General features: G+C 37.4%; 1 long non-coding RNA gene across 3 annotated transcripts in view; it reads left to right on the top strand.

Annotated features, from left to right (window-relative positions):
* Positions 1–3738: 3738 nt before the first annotated feature.
* Positions 3739–19669, top strand: part of LOC123384002 — a 287319-nt gene continuing 271388 nt past the window's right edge. For 2 of the 3 annotated variants that reach the window (XR_006594474.1, XR_006594473.1), the window contains exons 1-2: positions 3739–4098; positions 5339–5463. This is a non-coding gene — a long non-coding RNA (uncharacterized LOC123384002). The remainder of the gene's footprint in view (positions 4099–5338; positions 5464–19669) is intronic. The other variant, XR_006594475.1, reaches the window with a different exon arrangement.

Genomic DNA, 19669 nt, shown 5'->3' with positions numbered 1-19669 from the left:
GACTTAATTGGGTGTCTTGTATTTTTATTTACTGAAGCTGACCATCTCACTTTGGTGTGTCTGAGAATTGCCTGATGTATCATTTGAGGTTGTGAAATGTCCATAGTTTCCCATAAGTTTCCTTACTCTACAAATTATTTCCAAAGTATCTTTAACATGAATACAGTTAGGTGCACATGGGAGAAACAGAATGTTTCCTTTGCAGAATCTATTTGGCTCATAAATTCAGTGGAAGTGCTAGGAGACTACAGAATATTGTACAGTCACTAAATAAAACATGGAATTAAAGGGGAAGTAAAATATCTCTACTTCTTATACTATGGCAGTAACAAGTTGTTTTCCTGTTTGGCTCACATACATTATTGCACATTTTTATCCATTGTCATTTGAATAGAAGTCATTAGGTTAGATCACTTACATATTTACAGGTTGAGAAAGTAATGTTACTTGCTTAGAAGCAAAATACAGTTCTTGGAGTTATAAGATGTTTGCCAGAAGGAGTTCTCATGTTTCTCGAAACCCTGAATTTTACATTGTTGAGGATAGATCCATCTTGTGTTTGGTACTTAACAAATTTTGTTCACTCTGATTGACACAATGGCATCTACTCATGGCATCTTGTAGTGAAATTTCTGACAAGAGTTAAGAGTACTTTTACTTTCTGCAACATGGTCAACACTTTTATTTGGATTTGTCCTACTGGTAACTTTCTACCTAAAAAGCAATTACTTCCTACCTGCCCAACGGCCCTCAGGAGTTTAGTTAGATGGCCCATTACTGCCTTTCCCCACTGTGAGGCATAAAACTGGTGGGAACATCCTCCATGTGTAAGTCCAGAGCTTAGAGTCCATTTGGAAGAAGCATAATTATGATTAAGAGAAAACCATAGCATATTACATACTTTGCCTTTTCGTGTCTTGTTATGATTGACTATAAAACAATTTACTCTTATTATATGTGAAGTATATAATTCAGTGATTAAAATTGTATTAAAAATACAAAAAAGTAGGAATCATTTTTTGTCCATGTCAGGAATACTTAGTATAGTACAAGACTCAGGATAATTCTTCCTATGTATATTAGCAGAATAGTCTTTTTTCATATTTTATATATTTTCATTTTTAAAAAGTTTAAAAATTAAAATTATAACTAAAATAACCATACATGTTGCAAATTATTTGTGGATGACTGTCTTCAATGTAAGTCAGAAATGTGCTATATTGTTAATTGTTGGTTGTATTAAGATAGTTGTTCGTTGTACTAGGAGAATTGCATTCTTTGGAATAGAAAGGCGATTCCTCTTCTACATTGTCCTGGTCATAAGATAGTGACTGATATTTCAATATCTACACATCTGGTTCCCTTCTCCCCACTTCACTAACTCTCCATTATGAATCAGAATAATCATATTTTTCTTTTACCCCAACAACTATTATCTGAACTCCATTATTCAAATGAGTTCCAAGAGAATCTCTTCAAATTTGTATTGTATTACAAAGACCCACATAACCAAATTTTGGTTTAATAAACCTAAATGCTACTTTCCTTTCCTTGCTATTTAAAGGTGAAAATGCACTTCTCTTTGTTCTACTAGAGGCAAGCATGGGATTTAAAGTCTTTCAACAAGCTTAATTTAAAATCAATATTTGTCTGCTCTCTAGGTCTTTGAAAACTGTCCAAGATGGTGTTAGAGTAGAAAGCAAATGTGTAAAATAAGTTCTGCAAATCAGAAAATCAGCATTGGATTGGGTCATTCAAATGAGCTTCTGTATTTCAAATGCATAAACATTTCTGATAAATGGTCATTTAGCTGTATCTTGCCGTCAAAAATAATGTAAAACCGCTCTACGTAATCTATTATATACATATTTTAATTAAACATTTTTTAAATGTTTTATTTATTTTTGAGACAGAGAGAGACAGAGCATGTGCAGGGGAGGGGCAGAGAGAGAGGGGGACACAGAATCCGAAGCAGGCTCCAGGCTCTGAGCTGTCAGCACAGAGCCTGACGCGGGGCTCGAACTCACAAACCGTGAGATCATGACCTGAGCTGAAGTCGGACGCTTAACCAACTGAGCCACCCAGATGCCCCTGATCTATTATATTTTTGACATTAAAAACCACTTTGTTCATCTTTACTTTTAGCCAAAATATGATATCTCTATAACTGCCATCCCCTTGATTTTAGGGACCCAGAACAAATCTCTTCCCTTCCCTTGTAGAAATAACTTTTCCTTTACTCTATTCCCAGATAATGAGATTTTTCCTTCTTTTGCTAAACCTAATCTGAACCCCCCACGTTTTCTGGAGCCAATGCTCCATGATTTCTCTGAATCTCTCCCAATTTATTCTTCTCACCAAGCTATTAAAATATTTTTCCAGTAAAAAGAATCCTTCTCTTGACCACATGTCTCATTATATAATTATGGTACCAGGTGTGTCTTCTTTCATAATTTTCTTGTAAGAATAGACCACAATCATTATCTCCATTTCCTCACCTTCCAATTTTTCTCAAACCACTAAAGTTTCTGCCTTCCTTATTCCATTTATAGTGCTCTTTAAAGGTAAAAAAATCATATTCTAATAGCCTTGTAATGGTCAGTTTATTTATTTACTTAGAGAGAGAGAGAGAGAGGGCTGGGGTGGGGCAGAGAGAGAGAGAGAGAGAGAGAGAGAGAGAGAGAGAGAATCCCAGGCAGGTTCTGCACTGCCAGCGTGGAGCCCAATATGGGGCATGAACTCACAAACCATGAGATCATGACCTGAGCCAAAGTCTAGAGTCAGATGCTTAACTGACTGAGCCACCTAGGCGTCCCTCTAATAGCCTTGTAAATACTGTGCACCTGAAGCTAAAAACTCATCATTCCTCCCCAAATGGTATTTTCTAGGGTCCACAAAACCTGAGAAGTCTCCTTGGCCATTGTTCCTCACTCCCCCAATGTAATCAGTCATGTTCCACAGCTTACTCTTAAATTCCATCTTGTTTCTACCATTATTTCTTCACCTAATCAGTGGGCCTGGCACATATTCCGTGATTAATAAATGTTTAAATATGTGAACTAATTTATCAAAGAAGGGCATCTCTCAGGCAAATGCTACTGGCTACTTCTCTTGTCTGCTTCTAACAAGGTTCCAGAGAGCCCCTTTGATGTTTCCCTTTCAGTTCCTGGTCACTAACCTAGACCCTCGGACTAAGGAGGCATCCCCTCTCCCTTGAAAACAGACTTAGACTGCTCATATTTGTCTTGACTTAGAACTTAGAATTCAGGCTAACAGGCCTAGAACACCTCATGTGCTAGATTCGTTACTCTCATAAGAAAGGCTATAACTCAAACAGATGATGTACAATTAAGAAGCTGGTATAAATATAAATCAGAGTTCTAGAAAACTAATGATCAACCTATACTGAAATCTTGTACCACAGTAGTAATTACAGCCACACTAACATAGCACCAATTACGTGCCAAGCATTGTTCTAAAGGCGCTGTTTATAATTGTTTAAGACTTCAGCAAACGATGTGTGTAACATTACCATTTTCCCAGTCTCATTAAAAAAAAAAAAAAAAAAACTGAGGCAAAATTACTTGTCCAATCACATCGATCGTAAGTGACAGACCTTGGGTGTGAACCCATATACTTAATTATTAACCTACAGTGCCACACCCTGAAGAAAATCAAGAGATTCTATGCCAAGTAACCCCTTACCAAACTCAGACCGATGCCTTAGATGGTTGGAAATGTGATCCTACTTTGCTTTCCTGATACATAGTATACTTTACAAACCTTGTCCCATGTCAATAACATAAACAATGTGCGACGTGAGAGGTAAACGCCATTCCAGGAATCCAAATGTGCTGTTTGCCCAAATAACATTATTATTAGCGTGAGAAGAATACGGTTACTCTCCCTTATCTGCAGTTTTCCTTTCTGCAGTTTCAGTTCCCTGCTATCAACCGCGGTCCAGAAGCAGATGGATGGTCCTCCTTCTGACGAATCGGCAGAACGTCAATAGAAGCCTAAGTTTACGTCAGAATGCTGCGTCATTACCTCGCTTAGTTTCGCCCAGGCATTTTATCACCTCACATCATCGCATGAAGGGTGAGTACAGCATAATAAGATATTTTAAGAGATCAAAACCACATTCACATAACTTTTATCATAGTCTGTTGTTGTAAATGTTCTATTTTATTATTACTTGTTTCTCTTACTGTGCCTACTTTATAAAGTAAACTTTATTTTATATAGGTATGTTTTATATAGGTATGTTTATAATAGGAAAAAGCATAGCATATATAGGGTTCAGCACTATCCAGGCACCCACGGGGGGTCTTGGTGCATATCGCCTGTGGATAAGCACGAACTTCCATATTGGCCTGTGTTTCTCTTCAGTTACATAAGTAGATACATTTGGAACTAATCCCTACAGAGATTTGGGAAATCAATACAGGAGAGTTGAAGGGAAGGAGACATCAAAACTAGAGAACAAAAGGGTAGGTACCATTAAGAACCTTGTTTCCTTCCCCGAAGCCCCTAGCACCTGGTAAATTTCCAAAATCTCATCAGAAAGCATAATATATTTACAGTAATATTTATCCTCTTGACTATTAACTCTGTGCCAAATATTCTTGCCTACATGATCTTTAATTACTTCCAAACCCCACAAATTAGATATATCATCCCCCCATTTTGCAGATGTTTTCCAAGGCTGCAAGAATTTAGCATTACTAAGAATCAAAGAACTTGTGGTTGTGGAAGTGGAATGAAAAATGGAATTTCTCTGATTCCAGTGCGTAAATGTACTTTGCGTTGTCAGTCCTAGGAAAGCATCTATCTCAAGCAGCAGTAGCCCAGTATTTCCCATATCACCTAGTGAGGACTTGTGGCTCAAGCTGAATTGACAAGATTCCTGCCAGCTTTATATTCCAAAGAAACTGGTTGTTCATCACTTTTATGCCTATACCTCTGTCTATGTGTATATCTGACAAATCAAAATTTGCAGGGTGATCAAGCATGTTTAGTAATGTGAAGAAATGCCTAAGGATAAGTGCAAATTAAAATTAACACCAAAATAGAGAAATAGGTTATGCATAGTGAGTATATCAGTCAGGATGAGCTAGGTTATACTACAGTAACGACAATAACAAAAAATTAAACTGTCTGTGATTTGGCCAGACAGAAGTTTATTTTTTGCTCACTTGAAGCCAGTTTAGGGTTCAGGTGACTCTCCAGGATAGTCACAGGTGACTCTCCGGGATAGTCACCTTGAATGTGGTTGTTTGGCAATCCAGGCCACTTGGAGCTTTTGGCTTCTTCTCAACACGTGTTTTCACAATTTCAGGGAAGGAGAGTGCTGATGTGTCTTGTACTGTCAACTTAAATATCTCCATACAGACATGACATATATCACTTCACTTCCAACCCATTGGCTCTCCAGTGTGCCTAGAAGGAAAAGAGAAACAAACAGTGAGTAATACAAGTGTCTCCTACACAGAGCAAAAATCAAAAAAGAGAGAGAGAGAATATAAAGTATAAAATAAACAGAGAAAATCGATAGAGTGAACTGTGTTATGATTGCATGATTGATCATGTTTTTGCTATTTTAGGTACTGAATGATAAAAATTATTCTAGAGGTGCCTGGATGGCTTAGTCAGCTAAGCGTCTGACTCTTGATTTTGGCTTGGGTCATGATCTCATGGTTTCTGAGTTCAAGCCCGGCGTCTGGCCCCCATGCGGCTCCTAATCAGGCTCCCATTGGGCTCCTCACTGACAGTGTGGAGCCTGCTTGGGATTCTCTCTCTCTCTCTCTCTCTCTCTCTCTTTCATTCTCTCTCTCTCTCTCTCTCTCAAGATAAATAAGCTTAAAATAATTATTCTACAGTCTTTCAGAGGAAAAATACATGAATTTCCACTGTTAGAGTTGAAACAGCTCACTACATGTTACCCTGTACCTTCCATCAGCCTTTGAGATGTTGCTCCGTCCCTGAAGGCTTTTTAGTGGGTTGAAGAGGTAGATAAGTAAGGGTAAAGAGACTGACTATGACAGCAGAGCAAATAGTTTATATTGCACAAGTAAATCACTTCCCTGATTTTTTCCTACCTTTTTTTTTACCTTTGAAAAGAAAAATGTTGATTCCATTTATATACTTGAATATCATGAAGGCATGAACTCATTGGTTGTATTTATAATAGCACCAGTCTTTCTATTGCTGCTTAGAAAATGAAAAATAATTTTACTGCTTTTAGCTTGGACCCCACTTCTTTTATTTTAAAGAATATAGTTTTAAAGAGAACCATTGCTGGAAATAAGGGCCTGAGGAAAGAGCATGGTCCTTCAGCTCACTTGAGGGACATCGTGTTCCTGTCTATTGTATTCCCCAGAGCTAATGTAATCTAAGTGACATACAAATTGAATTGGCTTTCCAGATTTTCATATACTTGTAACAGGCTGTTGAAGAATATAGACTCATAGAGGTAAGAATATAAGTTAAAAATTTTTCCCGAACTGTCCTCGATAGTTACTATGCTATAAATTACTTTTTCCATCTCTTACTGAATCTTTGTCAGAGTCTATAAATTTTCCAGCCACTTTTGTTTATTAAGATTCCAATCAAGTCTGCAGCACCAATATTGTATGGATTCAAAGCTCTTCTTCTTCAAGGATAGAGTTGAGTAGCTTGGTGGTGGTACTTTCTTCTTACAAGATTCATGCTCCTAAATCTCCTAAAAGTTCTGACTTCTCTAAGCCTGGGGATAGAGATATCAGAGAGAAGCGGCAAATCTTTCCCCATTTGTCTGTGTGATGACACAGTCCTCCTCTTACTGTGTTTTTGTTCTGTTTTGTTTTTGTCACTTTTCTGACTGTCATTGATTGGCTATCTATGCTTTTTGTAGAATATTTGGTCTAACTCTTGATAGTTCAGCAAATATGTTGGTCCTTTTGAGCTTGTCCACTACAAAGTTTTCTTTTGTACACCATCTAGAGTTGTCTCCACTTTTCCCCCTTAAAGCACACAACCACTGATCTACCCCTCGGAACTTTCTGGCTGGTTACCTTACAGTACATCAGTGGGAATTGGGAATCTGTCTCAGGTGAAGTACTAGAAAGATGGGTGAAGCCCAGATGTCTTCTGAATTGTCCATTCTGTCCCTAGGTGTGTTAAATCATGGTAAGAATAGATGGTCCTCCAAAGATTTCCACATAGAATCCCTGGAATCTATGAATGTGTCATGCTACATGGCAAAGAGAAATCAAGGTTGCAGACAGAATTAAGGTTCTAATCAACTGACTTTAAATGAGAGATTCTCCTGAATTACCTGGGGGGATCCAGTGTAATCATGGAGGGCCTTAAGAGTGGTGGAAGAGGGAGGCAGAAGGTTAGGTCAGAGTGGTGTGACCTGAGGAGGACTTGATGCGCTGTTACTGGCTGTGAAGCTGGAAGAAGAAGGTTACGAGCCAGGAAATGTGGGAGACCCCTAGAAGCTGGCAGAGGCAAAGAAACATCATTTTCTAGAGACTCCAGAAGAGAAGGCAGCCCTAGGGGCACCTTGACTTTAGTTGAGTGAGACCTGGGTCAGACTTCTGATCTACAGAACTATAAAATTGTCAAGTAAAGCTGTAAATTAGTCTTAAAGCGCTAAATTCGTGGTAATCTGTTATGACAGCTAGAAAACGAATACACTGGACAATCCTTGCATTCTTGCCATGCCAGTGCTTCCAGTTGCTCCACGCGGCTGCCTCTTCTTCCAGCCTGGGCTCCCTTTCCTCAACTCAGGCCTGTAAAGGTACAGACTAGCAGTTCTGCAGCCCAGGTAGTGTCAACATGGGGAACGAGGGGCGCTTTCCCTTCACACAAGCAGTGGCCTTCTACTTACTTTTGAGTTCATTTTTTCCTGAAAGTATACATTTATTGCTAGAGTAAATGTTTTACAAAGCTCTTTGCAAAAACACAGCAGCCTCTTGCCATCAGTACCTTCTACTGTTTCCTCGTTTACAGAGGCAACCGACTTTAATTCATTTAGCTATGTCTTTTGGTAGTCATACCTCTAAATGACATGCTTATATTGCTACTTCTTGATCTTTCTATATCTGTTGTCTTCCCCAAATGGAAAAATTATCCATCCTTTACCTACATCCTTGCCCACCATACATAAAATCTCCTCCCTCCCAACCTCCCAAGAGGGTTATATTATAATTTTGTCTTAATAACTGTTAAGAATTTATATTGTTAGGGTGCCTAGGTATCTCAGTCGGTTAAGCACCCGACTCTTAATTTTGGCTCAGGTCATGATCTTGTGGTTCATGGAATCTGGGCTGACAGTGCGGGGCCTGTTTGGGGTTCTCGCTTTCCCTCTCTCTCTGCTCCTCCCCCCTACACACACACGGTCTCTCTCAAAATAACTAAATAAACATTTTTACAAATCTTAAAACAAGAATTTACATTGTTATGACATGTAAATCCTCACACAGTATACTATGAGTTTCATCATCTTTGGGATTAAAATTGTCTTTTCTGTTAATTTGATTTTCTGGGTACACATTATGCTTCCACCTCAAATATTTGCCAAATAATAGAAATCCTCTCTCAATACTTTTAGAGACAACAGGTGTTCTACTTTTAGTATTCTCAGAGAAAACACAGCCATAAACTGATCTGCTTCAATCTGGACTGGTTGCCTCTAGGTGCCTGCAAACCATTCCTCCTGAGATCTCCTTCCATTGTCTTCCTGAGGGTTCTTTAAATTTTTTTAATGTTTATTTATTTTTGAAGGAGAGAGGCAGAGCATTAGTAGGGGAGGGCAGAGAGAGAGGGAGACACAGAATCTGAAACAGCCTCCAGGCCCTGAGCTGTCATCACAGAGCCCAGTGTGGGGCTCGAACTCACGAACCTGGAGATCATGACCTGAGCCCAAGTTGGACGCTTAACCAAATGAGCCACCCAGGTGCCCCATCTTCCTGAGGATTCTTGTCACCTCTCGCTTGTGCCAGATATGTTTCCAGTGTCCACTACTGGGAAAGTATGAGCAGGAGGTAAAATTTGAGGATTTTGTCTATCTAAAAACATCTCTTACCCTTGTCTCTACCCTTGTCTTGATTTTGTCTGGGAGTTGAACTGAAAATAATTTTTGCTCAGAATTTTGAAGCAATTGCTCTGTTTTTTTCCAGCTGTCAGCAATATTGATGTCAGACTTCCAAAGCTGTTCATACTCTTTTTTTTTTAAGTAATCTCTACACTCAACATGGGGCTTGTTCTATGAACCAGGATGCTAGTCCTCAGCAGATATTGAATCTGCCAGTGCCCTGATCTTGGATTTTCCAGCCTCCAGAATTATAGCAAATAAATTTCTTATAAGTTGCTTGTAAGCCTTCCAGTATATGGTATTTCTGTTATAGCAGCCGAAACAAACTAAGGCACTCCATAAATTTTCCTTCCTTCCTCCCTCCCACCCTCCCTTCCTCCCTTCTTCCCTTCCTTCTTCCCTTCCTTCTTTCCTTCCTTCCTTCCTTCCTTCCTTCCTTCCTTCCTTCCTTCCTTCCCTCCCTCCCTCCCTCCCTGGGAGGTTTTGTTTCCTAGGAGATCTCACCTTGCTTCCAACATGCATATTGAGTTTACTGTTTCCCTTGACATATTTTTAATTCTCAAGGGCTCTTTTTGGTCTCTAAGTGCATTTTAAAAGTAGTATCCTATAATTGTTTTGTGTATGCTGCATTCTACCTTGTGTTTTATCCTCTCCAGAAACTAAAACCTCCATTGTCTACCAGGTTGGAGAAGCTATAGTAATATATCTTCTGATATATATACTATATAGATATACTATATAGATATACTATATAGATATATACTATGCAGATTTTATATACTATAAGATATAGTAATATATCTTGATATACATATATATATATATATATATATATATATGGTAATGTGAATATATGAAATAAGTGAGAGGATCTAAGATTCTAACTTCTTCTTAAACAGACTTTCAGCCAATCTGCTGTTTTTAAAACCATCTTTTCCCCCTACTTCCAAAGCATCTGGTGCTTCCAACTACTGGAGTGTTTTCAGGGATGAGCAATGCAAATTGGGTTATTTATTGGCCTTCACCACTGCCAGTTTAGGATCCAGCTCTCTCAGGGCTGGTAGATCCATTAACTTTCATTCTGATTTTCAGATTCTGATTTTTCTCAGTTTATCTGCTTTTGCAAGTATTTTTTCTCCTGTTTTCTTTGTTCTTGTGATATCATTCCTTTAAAAATTCTGCAAACTGTTGTTTAAGTAGGGTTTTTATAATGAGTAGGGATAAAAGTATATGTTCAGTTGATTGTATTAAATACCTTTAATTGGGATGACACCACACATGTTTATGAACAATTCACTTAGAATCATCCTCCCATTCTAATCACTTGGCTTTGGCAGGAGTGGGGAAGTATAGCACAAAGAAAGAAAACCCTCTCAACACAACACTATACTTCTTAGAGAACTTAATGCTTTCTGCCATTCCGTAGGTGGTGGTTGCAGACCTGTTTCTATAGCCTGTTAGAAAATGTTGTGTTAAGGGTCTCACCCAAATTTTTGTTTTGTTTTAGAATTTTGCATTTAAGTTTTGTCTTTGTACCTTAGCTAAAATTCTGAGATTACAGGGAAAATTCCACTCAAACTCCTATTATATGCTGACCTGGTTATTATATTTCCTAAGAAGTCTTTTTTCCCCAAATTAAATTACAGAGTTGTTCCGAGTAATCAGATGGTTGATGATAGTTATTTTGTTTGGATTTCTTTCACCTGTACCTTTTGATTATCTTGTGTCCTTGGTCTTAAACATAAGAGTAGGAACAGATTCTTTGTGTTTGTACTCCCACAAACTTATGCAGGTCTTCAAATGCTATTTATTTGGTGCCAAGAATGAGTATGTCATCCTAAATGCAGACCTGATTAGGAATATTTCATAACATATGGTTCTGTGTGTTGAAGAGTGGAAGTTTTGAATTAGGACTTGTAGGAAAAATCCTTGTATAATACCTTCAATCAAATCAAATAGACTACACTTATTGTATTTGAAGTATGTCATTTTCCCCTTCTTACTTCTTAAAAATATTTAACGGCTCAAAACAACTTTAATACTAGTTTTAATCCCTTGAACATATATGTACATACATCATAAATTCTTAGGACATGAGGTTAAGTAGTATCATAATTAATGGTTTATAGCTCTGTAACATCACTTCCCGTTTTAATGTCCTCTAATTCCATTTAAGGAACTCACCCTGGACCTGGATCTGTTTCTAGCAATAATAGTTTTTATTCATTGTCATTGTTCTTTTATATTATTCTATTTTTATGAAGCAAATTCAAATGTGAGTTTATTTTTCTCTATGATGGAAACTAGACTATTGATCGATTAATTTTCACCTGCAAGGGTTTCTTATTTATTTATTTTTTCCCCTGACGGTATGGCACTGCTAGTGACAATATTCCAAAAGACAGCTCCATTGCTTCTGTGCCTAGGACCTAGAGTTAATTTTCAGCCTCATTTTTTTTTTTAATTTTTTTTTTCAACGTTTATTTATTTTTGGGACAGAGAGAGACAGAGCATAAACGGGGGAGGGGCAGAGAGAGAGGGAGACACAGAATTGGAAACAGGCTCCAGGCTCCGAGCCATCAGCCCAGAGCCTGACGCAGGGCTCGAACTCACGGACCGCGAGATCGTGACCTGGCTGAAGTCGGACGCTTAACCGACTGCGCCACCCAGGCGCCCCTTCAGCCTCATTTTTGATCTTACAAGCCTACTGCAAATGTGATGTTGGTAGAAGAAAGTTTTCCTCATCCTATATATCTTGCACATGCCTCTTGACAGTATTTTACGATATCATTTTTTACGAAGATTTAAATATGTTAGAACTATAATTTCTGGTAGTTGATTCAATCAAAGTAAAGTAAAATAAAATAAAATAATGCTATGTTGCCATAAATTGATCATATTAGGGTGTTTCCTTAGCAAGGTGAAGCTTCAATCTTTGTTAAAGGGAATGACTACATTTTGTAGGCCGCCAATCAGGAAAGAAACATAACGGGAGCAAGTGCTGGCTTTGGCTGGAATTGAGCCGTCCTGCCCAAAGCAAAAGGGAAAAATGAACTCTAGCAGAGTAGTGTCAATTAATGAGGGTTTGTCTTCATGTGCAGTAGACAAGATATTATAGTGAAAAGGCTGATGTGGGTTCTGAGACACAGAGACCTGTCAGGACTCAGCCATTTGCTTGCTGTGTGACCGTGAACAGATTACTGACCTGAAGCTCACTTGCTTCCTTGGTAAAAATTTTATATCTTACAAGGTTCTCATGAGGATTCAGTGAGATAAAATTTGTGAATGTCCTTTGTAAATTTAAAAATTCCACGGAAATCCAACTGGTATGATTGTTTAATGCTTTCTATAGCCAAGGGTAGTCTAGATCACATTTCAGGACTGTCTAACACAGTGTCTGATAAAGCATATGCTCAATAAATAGTAGTTCCTTTCTTTATCCAAGGAATAAAAATAAATTTCCCAGTAATGAGCAATTATAAGATACCATAGCGATTCCAGCACAGCATAAACATTTGGGGGGTGGGGGAAGACAATTACATGGAATATTCTAAAGTTCGTACAACCTAGTTTTCCAAGGATTATCATTATTGTAGAAAAAGAGTGACAATGCACATATGGTATATATGGCACAAGTGGTTTTTCCTTATCACAAAAATAATACTAAATAAGCTAAAATTTACATAAGAAGTCAATAGATTAGATGATCATGATATAATAATGGTGAAATTTAACACTTTTGAGGAATTGGTAAGAAACTTAGAAATCTCTTCTATATTTCAATAAACTGGCATTATTCAGAGATCTCGTATGAGTAAGTAGTTATTTACTTGAATGACTAAGTTACTAAGTAATCTATTTAGTGGATAATAAAACCAGAACTGAAACACGAATCTGTTGATCCTCAGCTTAGTCCTCTTTCTACAACACTAGGCCGACAATTCTATCATTTATGATTTCATTCATTTGACAAGAATTTAGAATACCTTAGTCATTGACAAACGTTCTATTATTAAACATTTTCTTTTAAAATAATAATTTTTTTTCTGAATATGCTAGTTTTAGAAATTATGCTTCCTGAAAAATGCCCATTGATCCTGTACCTGTGCCTCATTGGCTCCTCCCCACCTATATAACTATGCTGGATAAAAGCAACTGTTCATTTCCTAACAGCAGCAACAAATCCTGTGGATTACCTCCCTCAGCATATATTCCAACCTCTTGTAGCATGCGGAAGCTGGAAAGCTAAAAAAAAATCTACATTTCTCAGACTTCCTTGAAGCTACAGTTACACTCATCAGATGACCTGAGGGAGGCCTCTTTGGAAGTGAATGTGGGTAGGCATGTGGTCCCCCCACTTTTCATTGCAAATCGGACCAAGGTGACATAATCCTGGGTCTGGCAGCTGTTTTGGAATTTCCCCATTGTACAAATACCTTAGTGATCACAGGCAGCAGATTTTTATACTTTACAATCTAATGTTCATAACCATAATGTTCCCTTGATATTTCACTAAATGACTAAATCACAATTTTATTAAAAATTTCCCCATTGCAAGTTATTGACTCTTTTCAATTTTTACTATTATGAACACTGTTGGAATATAATTCTGAATGTTTAAAGTTATCTGCTTTAAAACTTTCATACCTGAGGATAAATTCATAGATATGAGATTAGGAGCTGAAGGGCATACTCACTTCTATAGGATTTTGTTCTGAAGAGATGCCTGTGTAGGGGCCTCTTCTGGGCAGAGGACAGAGGTATGTATGGATGTAAAAACTAGGAGAAATGCAAGTTACCCTCTAAGACCAGGCAACAGTTGTTTTGTCCTGACTTCTTCCACATACTTACAGGCTGAGCAGACGCTTTATGCCACTCAAAATTAGGGGCAGGAAAGATGGTGGAAGTTTAGGGAATCCTCCCTCTGGACAGAGTAGGAATGGAGAAGAAAACTTCAACTTGGCTTCTATGCAGACCCTGAGAAGGAAAATTGGGATCTACAGACATTTATAGAGTTAGACACAGTTACTGTATATCTATTTAAATAATTTATAATTGTTATACAATTATGAAAAATTTGAAATTTCCCATTTTAAATCATTAAACTTTGCCAATTTCCTTAGTAATGTTCATGAAAATAATTTGAATGAATAGGGATGCATTTATGATTGGGAGCACCAAGAAAGGGAGGAAGCAGGGACTGTGCTGCTTTTCAGAGCCCTGCTAGAAGAACACAGCTTAATTGTGGACCACTTGATGAGGTGAACTGGCTGGTCCCTTCTCATGTGTAAGCCTTGGATCTAGTGTCTCAGTCAAGTGTGTCCAGAGATTGAAAGCTCTTTTTTTGTGAACAGCCAAATACACAATGGTATCTACCTAAGTGGTATATCCAATGGGACTAAAATCCATTAACAATATTTTTTTTTGCTTTGTTAACACTAGTGTTCTTAACTTAATGGTTTAGTTATTCTATGTCTATCTTCAGGAGGTTTTTTGGCAGAACAAGATGTCTAAAGTAATATTTAGCACTGAGAACATAAATAAATTCAGTTGCAGTATATCTGTAACATAGTTAACACAAAGTAACATCTAGCAGCAGATAAAAAGCTATGACATTAAAAAAAAATGTTTGCGTGAGCATTGTCAACTCAACTAAAAATGTGTATTAATTACCTGTTTTTTACCTTGTACTACGTACCCTAGGGATGGGGAGAGAAGGTAGGTACGAAGAACCACAAGAGAGGTCTGTCCTTGCCCTCAAGGAGCTAGCAAGCTCTATTTTAATGAGTACTACTAGCCATGTGGACATTAGGGGAAATCTATATTGTGTATGCATGCGTGTGTCGCAGTTTTGCTGTCTGTAAATATGGTGTGGAAGCGCTGAAGTCTCTACTGCCAACGTGTAAGTACATGAGCAAATGAGACGCCTCTTCAGCTACTGTTCTTGTGCTTATGTTTAACACATTTTTAAAAAGTGGTTATTGGATATACCCAAGCTCTTTTTTATTATGGAAATAGATATCTTATTAGGAATTACGGGCCCTCCATTCTGTCTGATGTGTTGAGTTTTCAAGCTGTCCTTCAGGATAAGTGAGTTGCAAAATATAGTGATGCATGCCTGTGTTGGAGGTGAACAAGAACAAGTTTCAGTGTATGTTGAAGTTATTTTAGAGCAAATTTCACAATGCTAATTGTCCTTCAAAGTAATCTGTCTTAGAAGTCAAATCTAACCAAAGAATTGAATGCCATCTATTATAACAAATGTAAAACTCAATCATAATTTATTACTGTGACATAGGATAACACTACATAAGTATAAACATTTTTTGATAGATATGAAAAATTGGGCAAAAAATTCGTAATAATCCTTCAATATCCACTCAGTCTCATAAAGATAGGTCCACGTTTTTAATATATGTTATCCTTAAGTAAGATACAAAGAAACATTTTGTACTTTCATCACACATGTAGAGGAAATGATATTATCTAAAATTTTGGTTATTATATGTCGCTATATCTTATACAGATGAGATACCTCATATGGTAAAATTATATTTTTATAAAATAGCTGTTATTTTGTTTTACAAAGTGTATTTGGGAAATTATCAATTAACTGTGTCAATTTGATATTCATTAAAATGTTTATTCTGGAATTGTCTAAAATATCCATTGAACATAAACATGCCATCTGCAAAATAGGCAGCATTCCTTTTAATTCATTTAGCTGCTTTTTCTGACAAATATAATGACCTTTTAAACTACCCTTAATATAATGTTTTATCGTGTAAGGCTTCATTTTTTCAGCAATATGATGAATTAAAAGCAATACTTGAGCAGGAATTATATTGTACCTGATTAATTATCCCTAAAATTTTCAATTTATTTTTGGGCTTATTATTATTGAAGCTTAAATTGCTTAGAATTAAAAATGGAATGAACTAAACTAAGTTTTAGTGGAGTCATCCTATGCTGAAAGTGCGTTTTGTGGCTTGTGTCAATTATGGCTTATACTGACTTGCTTTTGCTTCTGAGAAGAACTGAAGAAGATGCCAAATACGGCAATAAATCAGCGTGGGTTGGGAAATCATTGAAATTTCAAAAGTCTTTACACCTTTTGTAGCAGCCTATATAATCTCACAAAATGAGAAAATAAGTCATTGTGCCATAACATAGTGGTATTTTATGTCTTTAAACATAAAATTTGTACTCATGTGACATTTTATTGCTAAGGTAGAAGTACCAGACTCTTGAAACTATTATAATACATAGTAAAAAGAGGAGACATTGTTTATGATTCTGTGCACAAATAGGGGGAAATGTAAATTATGTACTGAGACTAGGGAACAATTGTTTTTTCCTGATTATTCCATGCACCTGCAGGCTGAAAAGACTCTTCTTCCTAAAATGATACCAATCAAAAGTAGGGGTCTGAGGATGGTGGAAGTTTGGGGAACCCTTCATCTGGATGGAGTAAGAGTGGAGAACAAACTGTGAAATGTTCTGTGAAAATAGCTTACCATCTGTATTAGCTATGTATTGCTGCATAACAAAATACTTCAAAAATTAACAGCTTTAAGAAACTAACATAACTATCTCACACAGTTTCTGAGGATTAAGAATTTAGGAATGGCTTTGCTGGGTGATTCTGGCTCAGGATCTCTTACAAGATTGTAATCAAACTGTTGGCTGAGACTCCAGTCTTTGAAGACTTGAGTGGCATTTGGATTAGCTTCCAAGTTCATTCATATGGATGTGGCAGGAAACTTCAGTTTCTCACCATGTGCTGCTCATGATGTGTCTTCTGTCAGCAGAAGTAATCCAAGATGGAGGCTCTAGGCTTTATACACTACTCTCAGAATGGACACACTTTCTCTTCTACCATAGTCTACTGGTCACACGAATCAGCCTCGATAAAATATGGGACATAAGTACCTAAGGATATGAACACTAGGAGCCAAAGCTCATTGGTAGTTATCTTGGAAAGTGGCTACAGTCACCTTTCACAGCATCCTTTTTTCCATCATTTATTTACGCATTCACTCATCTGTAAATACTTATTAAGCCTCTGTGTTCCAGGAACTGTGTTAGATCTTGGAGATAACCAAGGTAGACATAGTTTCTATGCTCATGGAGACAAAGAAGCACCAGATATTTATAGTGATTAAAGCTATGTTAAGGAAGCCCACAGATTATCTCATAGCCTCCCATAGTATTTTGTATTTCCTTAACATAGCTCTGGTTCTTGTCCGACTCCATGAGTGTAGGGAGTATTCCTATCCCAACTGATAATGCTTCTTCTCTGATTATTTTCACTTCTATTCCATCTTACTACATGTTCACTTCATGCACAGCAATGGAACTTTTCTTCACCTAAAGCGTCTTTGCCTTCAAAAGTGCTGATTTAAATAGTCCACTCTTTAATCCCAATTGAAATTTCCAACTTCCTTATTTAACTAATTGTACTGGGATTGTACTTAAACACTATTGTGATTTCTGGTCCATTTATCCTCATATTTTCTTCCCATCTGTCAGATTGCTCCTGTCTCCACTTCCCTTTCTAGCCTCATCATTTCTACAGTTCATCATTTTAATTTTCCTGTTGCCAATATCCCAAATTCACTTCCCCTTGTTTGACAGAATGCCAAACTAGAATGAACCCAATTATCTATTTATTTATGCCTTTGGATGACAGCTAGAGTACTGGAAGAAAAATCCAAAATAAAGTATATGGATTTCATTATAAATTTATAATTATTAAGCTGAAAATGTATTCCAAGTATGCGAGAAACCTAATCTCATTTTCCAAGTCAGCTTGTTCTTCAACTACACACTATTCTATTCCTTTTCTCCTCTCCTTAAATATCTGACCTGTCTGTACCCTTACACTCTCAACTCTCAGCAGAAAACTTCTAAGGAGGAAATAGAAGCCACCATCTGGAGGTGACTCAACTTCTCTCTACTATATTTACAAAAGTAATTCTGGTTGCACTCATTCTGTCTTCCATCCCTCCTCTTTTAGTCACTGGAGAAAAAGAAGTTTAACATTTCAACAGAGAACGAGTATTCAATGAAGCAAGTATCTGGCAGAGAGGAATCAGAAAACCTTTGAGTTTTAGGTAAAGATTAAAATGGCATAGGTTTAAAGCTCCTATTTTGAATTAGAGGTGAGAAAATCTATGATTGAACCTAAAGAGTTACAACTACATAGGTTCTTCTGCTGTGCGTTCATGGCGTCCCACCACACTAACTCCCTTCCTTCTCCTCTATCACTGTAACTATTTACAAATCTATCTCCCTAGCCTCTTGTGTCCCCTGCTGAGGAGAGGGCCCAACTAAGAAAGAATGGCAACCCTTACGGCAATCCTTACAAGCCCTTAGCAAGTGCAACTTACAAGGCCAGGTTTTATGAGTGGGGTAAAGTGGTAAAGGCTGTGGGAGAAGTCAAGCAAAATGATGCAGTTTGAGAAAATAGAACCCAAGTATGATTAAAAATATTTTTAAACTTTTTCGGTAATGTTTGTATTTATTTTTGAGAGATAGAGACAGAGCACGAGTGAGGGAGGGGCAGAGAGAGAGGGAGACAGAATCTGAAGCAGTCTTCAGGCTCTGAGCTGCCAGTACAGAGCCTGACGCGGGGCTCGAACTTGCAGACCGGGAGATCATGACCTGAGCCGAAGCAAGATGCTTAACTGACTGAGCCACCCAGGCACCCGTAAAAAATAATTCTAACAGCCCCCCTCAACCTAACAATGAAATGAGAGAGAAATAAGTGGGAAAACAAGGACATAAGTTGGATCATATACGAGAAATTATTAAATATAAAGGCTTCGTTTCCAGAAAGACCGTGGATTCAAATGTGTGGCCTCTCAGGAAATATTTTCCAAATTATTAAAAACTTTGCCCTTCATCTCAGCATGAGGGTTCCTCACCTTCTTCAGTGGAAGACCCATGTGGATAATTGCTACAGCTGTCCACACCACACGTGATTTCATAACATTGGAGTCAGTTTCAAGAAATTTCATGGGTCCCATTTATTTTCTGATTGTATGACTAACTATTGATGGTCTCCCCATAAGCCCCGGAGACACATGAAAGATAAATATTTGGTGATTTATAGTTATCTGTGGTGTTAAATTTGTTTTAATTTTTTATTGCTTTTATTGTTCTTTCTTATCTTTGAGTGAATCAGACAAGAAAACGATTTGAGGGGAGCAGCTCTCTTTTATGTTCTTCTATTTAGGACTGGCTACACATGGGTGTCCGTGCAGGTGTATGTATGTGCTGAGAGGACAGATTTGGTTACCTCTTGCTCCCACATTTCTCCCACCGTCCCCTCACTTTCAGGATTTCTTATATAAGAGGGTTGGTCAATGTTAAAATACAGAGTTAACAGAGATGCAATATTAAGAACTATTAGGTCCACTTAAAAGTGAATCATAGTTACTAAAGGCTGATAAGATTCATAGTTGAAAAAGGCATCATGATAAAGAAACATGATAAATAATGAAAAAAGTAAAAAACCTGGAGAAGTACTTAAAATAAGACAATGGCAGCCTTATTGGTGAGGGTTCTTTGAAAATAATTGAAATC

The sequence above is a fragment of the Felis catus genome, chromosome A2 (assembly GCF_018350175.1).
Source record: "Felis catus isolate Fca126 chromosome A2, F.catus_Fca126_mat1.0, whole genome shotgun sequence".
NCBI lineage: Eukaryota > Metazoa > Chordata > Mammalia > Carnivora > Felidae > Felis > Felis catus.
The sequence above is the reverse complement of the archived record's forward strand: the minus strand, read 5'-3'. Positions and strand labels throughout refer to the sequence as shown.